The sequence below is a fragment of the Lynx rufus genome, unplaced genomic scaffold, assembly GCF_022079265.1.
Source record: "Lynx rufus isolate CCGP_SWC_20201006 ecotype Redwood Valley unplaced genomic scaffold, mLynRuf1.p SCAF_20, whole genome shotgun sequence".
Classification (NCBI taxonomy): domain Eukaryota; kingdom Metazoa; phylum Chordata; class Mammalia; order Carnivora; family Felidae; genus Lynx; species Lynx rufus.
The window spans coordinates 25,531,559-25,544,293 of record NW_025814835.1 but is presented as its reverse complement, the minus strand read 5'-3'; the positions used below and the strand labels follow the sequence as shown (position 1 = coordinate 25,544,293).

At 41.6% G+C, this 12,735-nt stretch overlaps 1 protein-coding gene and 1 pseudogene across 5 annotated transcripts in view; both read right to left on the bottom strand.

The window, feature by feature from the left end:
* The window catches only part of DYM (dymeclin), a 353,737-nt gene that overhangs the window by 269,352 nt on the left and 71,650 nt on the right, over nt 1-12,735 (bottom strand). The window lies entirely within an intron of this gene.
* On the bottom strand, nt 5,730-12,141 carry LOC124516970 (60S ribosomal protein L10a-like; annotated as a pseudogene).

Below are 12,735 nucleotides of genomic sequence, written 5' to 3'. Positions count from 1 at the left end.
AACTTATATTCAGACCAAATCGGCTACCTGCCACACGCCATTTCATGCCTCCTCAACAACATTCCCTCTGCCGAGCCTGCCCTCCGACGATAAAAACCTGACTTTTTTAAGGGCCAATTTTTATCCATCTGGATCCTCCACGGCCTTCCTCTCCTCCATAAAACCCAACTCTCCTGCCTCACTCTGAGTAAAAATAATCATCTACAAAGCATCTTGCCTCATGCATGGGTCTTTCACTGCATGTGTTGGTTACATTATGCCCTGATTCCTGTCTCTATGTGGGAAGGCTCCTCCTGGACTCTGTACTTCTCGAGGATGAGGACTGACAAAGAGCTTCACACACACACCATGTACACTAAAGACATGTCTGCTGAACTAAATTAACCCAGGCGTCTAGGAGAAATCTAGTGGTGATTTCTGAGGCATCAGCGCACTTGGAGCTTCAAAGTTTAGCAATTCTTTTTTCTAGACCACCATATGACCTGGTACTCAGAAATTATGAAGAAATTCCTTCCTGCCTTGCTACAAACACAACTGGAACAGTAACCCTCTGAGAGGTAAATGCAGAACTTGAAGAAAATACTAAATCACACTGACCACAACGATCAGTGCTAAAAAGAACACACAGCAAGAATCAAGTTCAATAACTACCTTAAATGTATTCGAGCAGTGCCAGGCTTAGCTCAACTAGTGAAGAAAGTAAAATTTGGAGATATGTAACACTGGTCTCTGAGGCTGCACCACAAAAAGTACACATAACTAAAATCCTTCTCATTGCAAAAGCCATCCAACATAACCCAAGTGAGCCAATAACCTACTCCAAGTTGATTTGCTGGCATACAATCTATACCCAATTCAAGCTTGCTGAAATGTCATTTGCTGGCTCATCCTACAGAACGGAGTGACACAGACCCAAGTAAGGACATTTAAAATCAATCACTGATTCCCTGAAGAACATTTCAGACCAAATCAGCAGGCCACTCGAACGGTGTCCCCTGCTCAGCCAAGTAGTCAGCAGTCTGTTAATTACAGAGTGTGAGGGAACAAATGCTGAGGACCCACACATGGTTGGATTTTTTCCTTTCAGGGGTATAAACACATCTCATTCTCAACTCTTAACACCCTGAGGAGGACTTTGTATTCTATGTCACGTGCCATCCAAATCCTGACTTCGGCCAAGATTACAGCGTAGGTCAATTAAGGAGTCTATTCACAGCTTTGTCATCAACCTACCAATGAAAATGACAATAAATACATTTCATGCAAGTGAAATGTACCATTTCAAGGCCAAAACTCTAACAGAAGACAAGAATAAGCAATTTCCAGTTGAAATCTCAGACAACTTCCACTTCCTAAAACAAAATATCCCTACAGAATACCATATTCTTATGTCTGGGACTAATCTAGAAGCAGATAATTGTGTATCAAATGAAGATGGACAAGATCCGACTGCTTACCAGATCTGATGTCCAAGCAGTGTTTCTATCACTCAGCTTTCATTTGAGGCCAAATATCTTCCTTAGTGCCAATAAAAACAAGTAGATATAAACTCACCTGCCAAAAATTATAGTAACACTCATGCGTTTCTCACAGGAAAGAGAATCTAGAAAGTCCTTGAAATCTTCAAGTCAGTGGCAAAGTAAATTGAAGTTCTATGAGCGAAGGACTTTGAAGAGATTCAGTGTGTTTACTATATTGTGAAGTTTTATACCCAGACTTTTTCTCTCTTAAAGAGTTTTTTTTATTTACTTATTTATTTTTTTAAATTTTTTTTTTTTAACGTTTATTTATTTCTGAGACAGAGAGAGACAGAGCATGAACGGGGAAGGGGCAGAGAGAGAGGGAGACACAGAATCGGAAACAGGCTCCAGGCTCTGAGCTATCAGCCCAGAGCCCGACGCGGGGCTCGAACTCACGGACCGCGAGATTGTGACCTGAGCTGAAGTCGGACGCTTAACCGACTGCGCCACCCAGGCGCCCCTCTGAAAGAGTTTTAAATTGCCTCTTACAGCTTCAGTCAAATAGGCTCATATTTTCAATGTTAGCTTCTCTGGGGTAACATTCATAGCTACTATTTACTGAGTACTCTACCCTTTGAGAGGCACTGTGCCAAGCATTTCATTCCTTATTCCACATTAATCCTGACAATAGCTTTTTCTGTTTTTTAAGATCTTATTTTTATGTAATCTCTACACCCAACATGGGGCTTGAACTCACAACCCTGAGGTCAAGAGTTGTACAGCCCACCAACTGAGCCAGTCAGGCACCCCCCCGCCTGATAATAACTCTTCAGAAGTAGATATGATCATCACCATTGTATTACAGACAAAGAAACCAAGGGTCAGAGAGGTCAGTTTACTTAGAGTAAGTGGTAGAGACTAGATTTGAACCCAAATCCAGACGGACTCATAGAAAGAAAACAAAAACAAAAACAAAAACAAAAAAACAAAACAAAAACATTATGAATGATTTTGAAAGACCTGTTTCTACACAAAGTTGGAAAAAACCTGGTCCAACAACCCATGATTCACTGAAGACCCTAAATACAAACCCCTGGTAAATGAATGAGGGGAGAGATATGAAATACCCTGTGTTAGGTACACATGAAGGTGATATGTTACACATTCATGAACGCATACTGGAAGTCTTTGATTTAAATATCCCAATCAGAAGGGCACCTGGGTGGCTCAGCTGGTTGAGTGACCGACTCATGATCCCAGAGTCGTGGGATTGGGCCCCGCGACAGGCTCCACACTGTGGAGTGTGCATAAGATTCTCTCTCTCTCTGCTCCTCTCCCCTGCTTGTGCTCACTCTCTCTAAAAAAAAAAAAAAAAAAAAGAAGAAAGAAAGAAAAAATAGGGAATGCCAACTGGTGCAACCACTCTGGAAAACAGTATGGAGGTTCCTCAAAAAAATTAAAAATATTAGACACAGCAATTGCACTACTAGGTATTTATCCAAAGGATACAAAAATGCTGATTTGAAGGGGGCACGTGCACCCCAATGTTTATAGCAGCACTGTCACCAATAGTCAAATTGTGGAAAGAGCCCAAATGTCCACTGACAAATGGGTAAAGAAAACATGATGTGTATATACCTACATACAATGGAATATTACTCAGCAATCAAAAAGAATGAAATCTTGTCATTTGCAACAACATGGATGGAACTAGAGGGTATTATGCTAAGGGAAATTAGTCAGTCAGGGAAAAACAAATATATGATTCCAAGAAACAACACAGATGAACATAGGGGAAGGGAAGGAAAAATCAGACAAAAACAGAGAGGGAGGCAAACCATAAGAGCCTCTTAAATACAGAGAACAAACTGAAGGTTGCTGGTGGGGTGTTGGGTAGGGCGGTGGGCTAAATGGGTGATGGGCATTAAAGAAGGCACTAGCTGGGCTGAGCACTAGGTGTTGTATGTAAGTGATGAATCACTAAATTCTACTCCTGAAACCATTATTATACTACATGTTACTAACTTGGGTTTAAATAAAGTTAAAAATTAAAATTAAAAAGAGAAAACTACCTGAGTTAGAAATAACCTCAAACAATGAATAAATAGAAACTGTTATTGTGAGTATTATGCAGAACAAGGCCACTGAAATCCTACTTCTATACCAGGGGTTCCCCGTTTTGAAGCCCTAACCCTGCTTCTCTGGTCGCTATGAGTGACGCCAGGGGAAGGAGCAAAGACCAGATGACAGCCACGGTCCCTTCCAACTCCAGGCATCTCCACTTGAAACTGAGCTGTTCAGTCCCCATGCAGTACGTGCTAAAACACCACACGCTCCTTAGGGAGGGAACCAGAGGAGAGCAAGATACTGTTAAAATCAAATACCTTCCACCAAAGTAGGAGGGGAAAGGGAGAGGGAGAAAATCATGAAAAAAGCACTCACTCGAGGAAGAGGGAAAGAAACATCACTAAAGGAAAACAAAGCAGGAGCCAGAGAAAAACCTATGGGTCATTTAAATCAGGTAGCATGGAAATATTAAAACACAGAGAGCTCACTGCTGTTTCCTTTTGCATGTAGAAAGCTGCCAGTTTCTAAATGCTGCTTAAAGCCACACCGTGCCAAACACAAGTATTAAAAATATAATCAAGAACTAACAGAGCCATATGCCACAAACAGGTTCCCAAAGTGCCTCAAAAGCTTAGAGCAAAACTGACTTCCTTAAGGTGGAGGACACATAAGCTGGATTGTATTTACTATAAACTTATATTCAGAAAACCATGGTAAAGTCTGTAATTGGCAGTTTTATTTGTGAAACTAATATTGGAATTATTCTAAATTTTTTAATTTTTTTTTAACGTTTATTTATTTTTGAGACAGAGAGAGACAGAGCATGAACAGGGGAGGGGCAGAGAGAGAGGGAGACACAGAATCTGAAACAGGCTCCAGGCTCTGAGCTGTCAGCACAGAGCCCGACGCGGGGCTCGAACTCATGGACCGTGAGATCATGACCTGAGCCGAAGTCGGACGCTTAACCGACCGAGCCACCCAGGCACCCCTCTAAATTTTTTTTTAAATTTTTTATTTATTTTTGATAGAGAGAGACAGAGCACAAGTGGGGGAGGGGCAGAGAGAGGCGGAGACACAGAATCCGAAGCCGGCTCCAGGCTCCGAGCTGTCAGCACAGAGCCTGACGTGGGGCTCGAACTCACTGACCACGAGATCATTACCCGGGCTGAAGTCGGACACCCAACCGACTGAGCCACCCAGGGGCTCCTGGAATTATTCTAAAATATTAAAAATCATATTGAAACTTCTAATGAGCAAAATCGAACATGCTTCTATAAAATAATCATAACTTAAGGGAAAGCAGATGGACTCACTCTTTTCTAAAATGAAAACTGATCTACATTTTAATGTATTACACTATTTGTAAGCCTGTGCCCCACACATTCCAATAAAATCTGCAATCATTCCGGCTGCCTGCTATTACTACAATCAAATGGAAATGTTTCTAATTATACTCAAGGATAATATAGTCTTCCAGGTTTAATAAAAATACGCCTTTTTTATTTCTCAGTTGAGTATAGTATAAACACTGTTGATAACAGAAAAGAGTAGAAAACAGTTTCGTGGTACATTGTAAAAAGTTTAGAACCAGATTTTAGTGAGTAACCACTAACTAAATAGAATATATATGCGACAAGGTATTGTACTGCATAATACGTACTTAGATTCTAGGCCAATTGAAAGTTCTATCCTCTTAAATTCTACTTTTGTTATTTTTTCGCAATTTATACTAAAAAAATAAATAAATGTACCTACTTCTACCACCCCCGATCCCCCAATCTGTTCTTTCCATCTATGAGCCTGATATATGTATAATATTTTTTAGCTTCCACATATAAGAGAGATCATATGGTATTTGCCTCTGACTTATTTCACATAGCCTAATGCCCTCAAGGCTCATCCACATTGTCGGTAAATGACAGGATTTCGTTTTTTATAGCTGAATAAAATCCCATTGTGTATATATACTACATCATCTTTGTCCACTCATCCATCAATGGACACATAGGTTATTTCCATATCTTGGGTAATGCAAATAATGCTGAAATGAACATGCAGGTACATACATTTTTTTTAATTAGTGTTTTCCTTTTTTTCAAATACCCAGAAATGGAACTGCTGGGTCATACGGTAGTTCTGTTTTTAATTTTTTTGAGTAATCTCCATACTGTTTTCCATAGTGGTTACACCAACAGTGTGCTGCATTCCCACCAACAGTACACAAGGGCTCACCTTTTCTCCACATTCTTGCCAACACTGCTATTTCTAGCCTTTTTTGACCAGAGGCATTCCAACAGGTGTGAGGTGGTATCTCACCGAGGTTTTGATTTGCATCTCCCAGATAATTAGTGATGTTGAGCATCTTTTCATGTACCTCTTTGCCATCTGTCTTCTTCGGTAAAATGTCTATTCAGATCGTCTGCCCATTTGTAATGATTATTTTTCCCTATGGAGTTGTACTATAGAATACATAATACATATGTGTATATATATATTATATATAGTGTGTATATATGTACATATACGTGTATATATATATTATATATTTATAATAGTACTATGGTTGATTAAGCTGTGCCTTAGTACAGATGTTGGGGCCCCATGGCACTCCTGAAGTAGAAAGCCCAGAATTTCTGCCAATTGTTCTTGAGCAATGACACCAGGAAACTGACAGCTGTTGTATGCAAGCTTATCATCTATAACGTTCATGCCAGACACAGCACCTTCTTCATCTTGAATTTGATCGTGGACTTCACTTCATCCATTCTGGCCACCATGTTCTCACTGTGGGTCAACAAGAAGGGAACTTGCCAGCCTTATTAAGTCCTGGGCCCAGGATTCACAGGATCTGCTCGATCAAAGATTATGAAGCCAAAAAGGCATCATACTTCTTGGCCAGCTTCTTGCCTAGTTTTTTATTCTTGTTGAGTTCTTCAGCACATCAATGTCCATGTGGGGAATATCCACAGCCTTGGCCTCATCAAGCGTTGCTGGTCCCCCAAAACACATACAGAGAACTTCAGGCAGGGAGTGGACTTAAGCCCAATGGTGCCCAAGAAGCATTTGTCCTTCTGAGAGCCACAGATATTCAAGGTGATATGCAGCTCGACCATCTCCCAAAACTTCCAGGACCCACGCTGGTTCCCGAGCAGGACTTCCCGCACCGCCTTGTACAGGGTGTTACGGGAGGCTTTGCAGCCTGTGGTGCCGTGCACTGCAATAACCTGAAAAGAGGTCAAAAACTGTTGAATCCTTAGGCTTTTTTGTTGTTGTTAAGTAAGCTTTATGCCCAACTTGGGCTTGAACTCATGACCCTGAGATCAAGAGTCTATGTTCCACCAACTGAGCCAGCCAGGCGCTGAGTCCTTTTATATTTTGGATATTAGTCCCTTATCAGATGTATGACTTGCAAGTAACTTCTCCCATTCAGTAAGTTGCTTTTTCATTTTCTTGATGGTTTCCTTTGCTGGGTAGAAACTGGTTAGTTTGATGTGGTCCCACCTGTTTATTTTCACTTTTGGGGTCAGATTCAAAAAAGTCATCTCTAAGACCTATATCAAGGGGCTTACCACCTATATTTTCTTCTAGGAGTTCTATGGTTTCAGGTCCTACATTCAAGCCTTTAATCCACTTTGAATTAATTTTTGTGTTTAGTATGAGATAGGGGTTCAGTTTCATTCTATTTATTTATTTTTTTTTTTAAGTTTACATCAAAGTTAATTAGCATAGAGTGAAACAATATTTTTTTCAGGAATAGATTAATGACCCTTACCTTTAGCCTATCCCCCCTCCTACAACCCCTCCAGCAAACCTCTTGTTTGTTCTCTATATTTAAGAATCTCTTATGTTTTGTCCCCCTCCCTGTTTTTATATTATTTTTGCTTCCCTTGCCTTATGTTCATCTGTTTTGTATCCTAAAGTCTTCATATGAGTGAAGTCATATGATATTTGTCTTTCTCTAATTTCACGTAGCCTAATACCCTCTAGTTCCATCCACATAGTTGCAAATGGCAAGATTTCATTCTTTTTGATGGCCGAGTAATATTCCATTGTGTGTGTGTGTGTGTGTGTGTGTGTGTGTGTGTGTGTGTACATACATACCACATCTTTATCCATTCATCCATCGATGGACATACGGGCTCTTTCCATACTTTGGCTATTGTCAATAGTGCTGCTATAAACATTGGGGTGCATGTGCCCCTTCAAAACAGCACATCTGTATCCCTTGGATAAACACCTAGTAGTGCAACTGCTGGGTCGTAGGGTAGTTCTATTTTTAATTTTTTGAGGAACCTCCAGACTGTTTTCCAGAGTAGCTGCACCAGTTTGCATCCCCACCAGCAGTGCAAAAGAGATCCCCCTTTTCCGCATCCTGGCCAACATCTGTCGTTGCCTGAGTTGTTCATGTTAGCCATTCTGGCAGGTGTGAGGTATCTCATGGTGGTTTTAATTTGGTGGTACTATCTCATGAGGTATCTCATGGTGGTTTTAATTTGTATTACCCGGATGATGAGTGATGTGGAGCATTTTTTCATGTGTTGTTTGGCCATCTGGATGTTTTCTTTGGAGAAGTGTCTATTCATGTCTTTTGCCCATTTCTTCACCGGATTATTTGTTTTTTGGGTGTTGAGTTTGATAAGTTCTTTATAGATTTTGGATGCTAACCCTTTATCTGATGTGTCGTTTGCAAATATCTTCTCCCATTCCTTTGGCTGCCTCTTAGTTTTGCTGATTATTTCCTTTGCATGCAGAAGCTTTTCATTTTGATGAGGTCCCAATAATTCATTTTTGCTTTTGTTTCCCTTTCTTCCAGAGACGTGTTGAATAAGAAGTTGTTGCAGCTGAGGTCAAAGAGGTTTCTGCCTGCATTCTCCTCGAGGATTTTGATGGCTTCCTGTCTTAGGTCTTTCATCCATTTTGAGTTTGTTTTTGTGTAAGGTGTAAGAAAGTGGTCCAGGTTCATTTTTCTGCATGTCATTGTCCAGTTTTCCCAGCACCACTTGCTGAAGAGACTGTCTTTATTTATTCCACTGGATACTCTGTCTTGCTTCGTCAAGTATTAGTTGGCCATATGTTTGTGGGTCCATTTCTGGGTTCTCTATTCTGTCCCATTGATCTGAGTGTCTGCTTTTGTGCCATTTCCATACTGTCTTGATGATTACAGCTTTGTCATACAGCTTGAAGTCCGGGATTGTGATGCCTCCAGCATCAGTTTTCTTTTTCAAGATTACTTTGGCTCTTCTTTTCTGGCTCCATACAAATTTTAGGATTGTTTGTTCTAGCTCTGTGAAGAATGCTGGTGGTGTTTTTATAGGGATTGCCAGTTTCATTCTTTTGCACGTGTCTGTCCAACTTTCCCATCACTATTTACTGAAGAGACTGTCCTTTCTCTATTGTATATTTCTGGCACCTTTGTCACGAATTAAGTGACCACATATGCGTGGATTTATTTTGGGGCTCTCTATTCTGTTCCATTGATCTGTATCTGCTTTAATGCCAATACCACACTGTTTCGATCACTACAGCTTTGTGATATAGTTTGAAATCAGAAAGCAACCTATTAGTAAAGTTTAATGATTCTATTCCACTGATAACAGAAAAGAAAGAGAGAAAAAAGAAATATCACAAAACAGTATTGCCTAATGTAAGGCCAAGAACAATTCAGGAGGTCCTAGAAGCACTTTTATTTTTCTGCAAAGACAGATTACAAATCTTATATGCTAAATATTTCAAAATAATAAATCCATGCTTTCTTGAGTTCTTTTTCCAGCAACTGTTTTACTTGCTTTTTACATTACTCAATTAATGAAATTAAACTGTTAAGTTTTATACTAAGACAAAAATAAACCAGACAGAAACAACTCCCCTACCCACTACACAATTTCAGGTTTACCTCTTGAGCTACAGCCTGCTCCAGGCCCTAGAGGGTAGCTCAAGCAAAGAGAAGAGAACAGTGAAATCCTGCTGCCATGGGAGCCAAAGCACCTCAGCCATCTGAAAAAATTCAAAACTAGTTTCAAAGGAGGGAGATTTACCTTTACTGCATTTAGTTAAATGAATTCATCATGGATTCTGAAGGTACTTCCAAAGAGTCTCAAAAAGGTTTTCAGCCAGAGGAGAATGAAAAGGAGAGTAGTTACGTTAGAGAGGTATGATTATGGATTATTTTTTTAATTTCCACCAATATTCTATCCTTGATCGTCTTTTCCTTGCTTTGGTCTCTCACAAGTTGGAAGTTTTTTTCAACTGCTCAGGACCCTTGGTTCCCCATTTGCTTGCCAGAAGGAAGCCAATGTTAATGGAACTTCTGCGTGCACAGGCACAGCCTGCCTCCAGGGGGAGCTTCCAGAGCTGTTCCATTGAGGGACACCCAAACAACAGCATCTCCACGTCTTTTCCCTGTTTTGGGTTCATTTTCTCCAGAAGAGTATGCATCAACCTTCGAGATAATGGGTACAACCCCAGTGCCCACATTCCTGGAAGCCAAGTCAAGATGCCTCACTTCTCCATTTGTAGCGTTTGCTCTTAGCCCTGTTCTCGGTAGACCACCCCTCCACTGGGCCAGGGAGCCCCCGTATCTTGGTTCAGCCTCTTGGAGAAGAGATTCTAGTGGTTTTTTTTTTTTTCTTTTTAAATAGGCTTCCTGCCCAGCACAGAGGCCAATGCGAGGCTTGAACTTATTATGACCCTGAGATCAAGACCTGAACTAAGAGTTGGACACTTAACCGACTGAGCTCCCCAGGTGGCCCAAAGGAGGGGGGTGGTCTTGGGTGGTCTCCTGACTGCGCAGAGCTGGGGAGAGGAGCTGGGCGACCCACTGTTTCTTTCCATCACTCCTCCTGGGTGTCTGCCTTCGGAGACAGTTCCAACTCCTCAGCCTTTCCAGGGTTCTATGGCAAGAACTGGCTGTTTCCTGGAGTTCTCCAACCCTGAAGGCATGTAGCCTTCTTCGGCTTTCACCGATCAGTTGAGTTCACCATTACTCCACTTTCCAACTTGCGAAACGTTAACACTGTGTTCCCCCTGCCTCCTCTTTAATAAGAAAATCATGACTTTCTAACAGTGCTTTTACTGATGTTTTATTGGGGCTTCAGAAGAACGCAAAGATAAACATGTAGTTTCAATCCACTATGCTTGAGGGCAGTATGATTTTTTAGAATAAATTTATATTGAACTAGTTTATGCCAAGGAAACGTGGTTAAGTGAACCTTTGCATGGACCCGACAAGCTCCAGTGTCTTTTCTACCTACTCTCTGCACAGCCATAACTGACCACCACGCTCCACATTTTGCTGTCCCCAGCTCTTGGCACATGACCCATGTCCTTCATCCCCTCAACGCCCACCCACACCACCACCTGCTCACAGGCACACATGGTATGCTCCTTCAAAGCACCCCGCTCTGTGCTCTCGATCCTAGCGTCCCCCACTTCCCTGGGCTTTCGTTTCAGCTCGTTCCCCCTCTTTTTTTTTTCTTCTCTCTTCAGTCTCTCAATCTTCAAAGCTTCTTCCCTCATTTATTTTTTTTTTATTTTTTTAATGTTTGTTTATTTTTGAGAGAGAGACAGAGAGAGAGAAAGAGACAGAGCATGAGTGGGAGAGGGGCAGAGAGAGAGGAAGACATAGAATTCGAAACAGGCTCCAGGCTCTGAGCTGTCAGTGCAGAGTCTGACGCGGGACTCGAACTCATGGACTGTGAGATCATGACTTGAGCCAAAGTCGGACATTTAACTGACTGAGCCACCCAGGCACCCCAGTTCGTCCCCCATTTAAAAAAAAATGTAAAAATGTTTGTAAATAAACTATAATTGCCTTCCACTGGGGGCAATATTAGTGGAGTAGTTACTCCAAAGAGGCCTCCTATACAAAACAAGTAGTTCTTGGCTAAAATAACTCTTTTTAGTGCATTGATGGGCTTCCAGAAAGTAAAGGAACTCTCTAAGGACCCTTGCACCATAACCAAAAAGCACAACCACAGGCGAACAAACTGGCTTGAATCCAGAGTAAAACACTGGGCAGTAAACAAACTCTAAGGGTAGGTGACCCTTATGATGAACGATGGTACAAGGCCGCGACACCAGGTTGCCACTGGGAAGCTGAACCTGAGATGTCACATTAGGCCCAGAACCTCTGGAGGAGGCTTAATGGCCTCGGGTGATGCAGCCCTAGATCCCTCCAGCAGCAAATGCAAATCCCTCCCTGATTTGGGGCCTCAGATTAAGATCCAACCAGCAAAAGCTCACAACCAACATCCTCAAATACATAAGGAAACAAAGTGTTTGCAAAAACAAATTATACATGCAAACCCCTCAGGACCTCAAATATCGGATTTAGGAGATGCAAAATGTAAATTAAGTATCGGAGGTAATGGAAGATGATACCGAGAACCACAGGACACTAGGAGGAACAGAACTCACACAGAAGGCAAAGCGGAAACAGAAACCGTTTTGTCGCGCTTCCTGGTTTCCCCTAGGGCTAGCTTTGTCCCCTCTGACTATTCTCAAAGGCAGGGAAGAGCACCAAGAGTTATGGGTACAAGAGGATACAAATTCTCCGCAGCAAACAATCTATTACCACATCATCCACAGCCCGTGGGGACATGTTCACCGAGGACATCCTCACAAATTTCTGTTACAAACTGGGAGCTTACTGACAGTCACATTAGCCTCAGAAAGAACGCTTCCCTGAACATGCCAGCAACATCCATCTCGCCGCAGCAGTTTGACAAGGAATTGGAAGAAAAATCCTGTAGGGTGTGGTAACCCGACCATCCTAAAATCCCACAGCTGACTGCGCTCAATTGTTTGTAGATGGTCCTGTACTTCCGTCAATTCAACCTTCAAACAACCAAACTGCATACTATCTACACCTGCAGCCTTCCGCATACCTAATGCGGATATGCACATACAAGCTGATAAATGGATGTTTTTAGGTACTGCATAATGAAGTCTTTTTTTTTTTTTTACCATTTAACAGTATGTATGCAATCATTTAATTTTATTACTTTTATAAACTGTAAAAAGACATTGATAGAAAATGTAAAAACGACTTAGACCACTGACAAGTAGAAATGTCAAGGGGTGCCTGAGTGGCTCAGTTGGTTAAGTGTCTGACTTCGGCTCAGGTTACGATCTTGTGGTTCATGAGTTTGAGCCCCGCATCGGGCTCTGTAATGACAGCTCAGAGTCTGGAGCCTGCTTCGGATTCTGG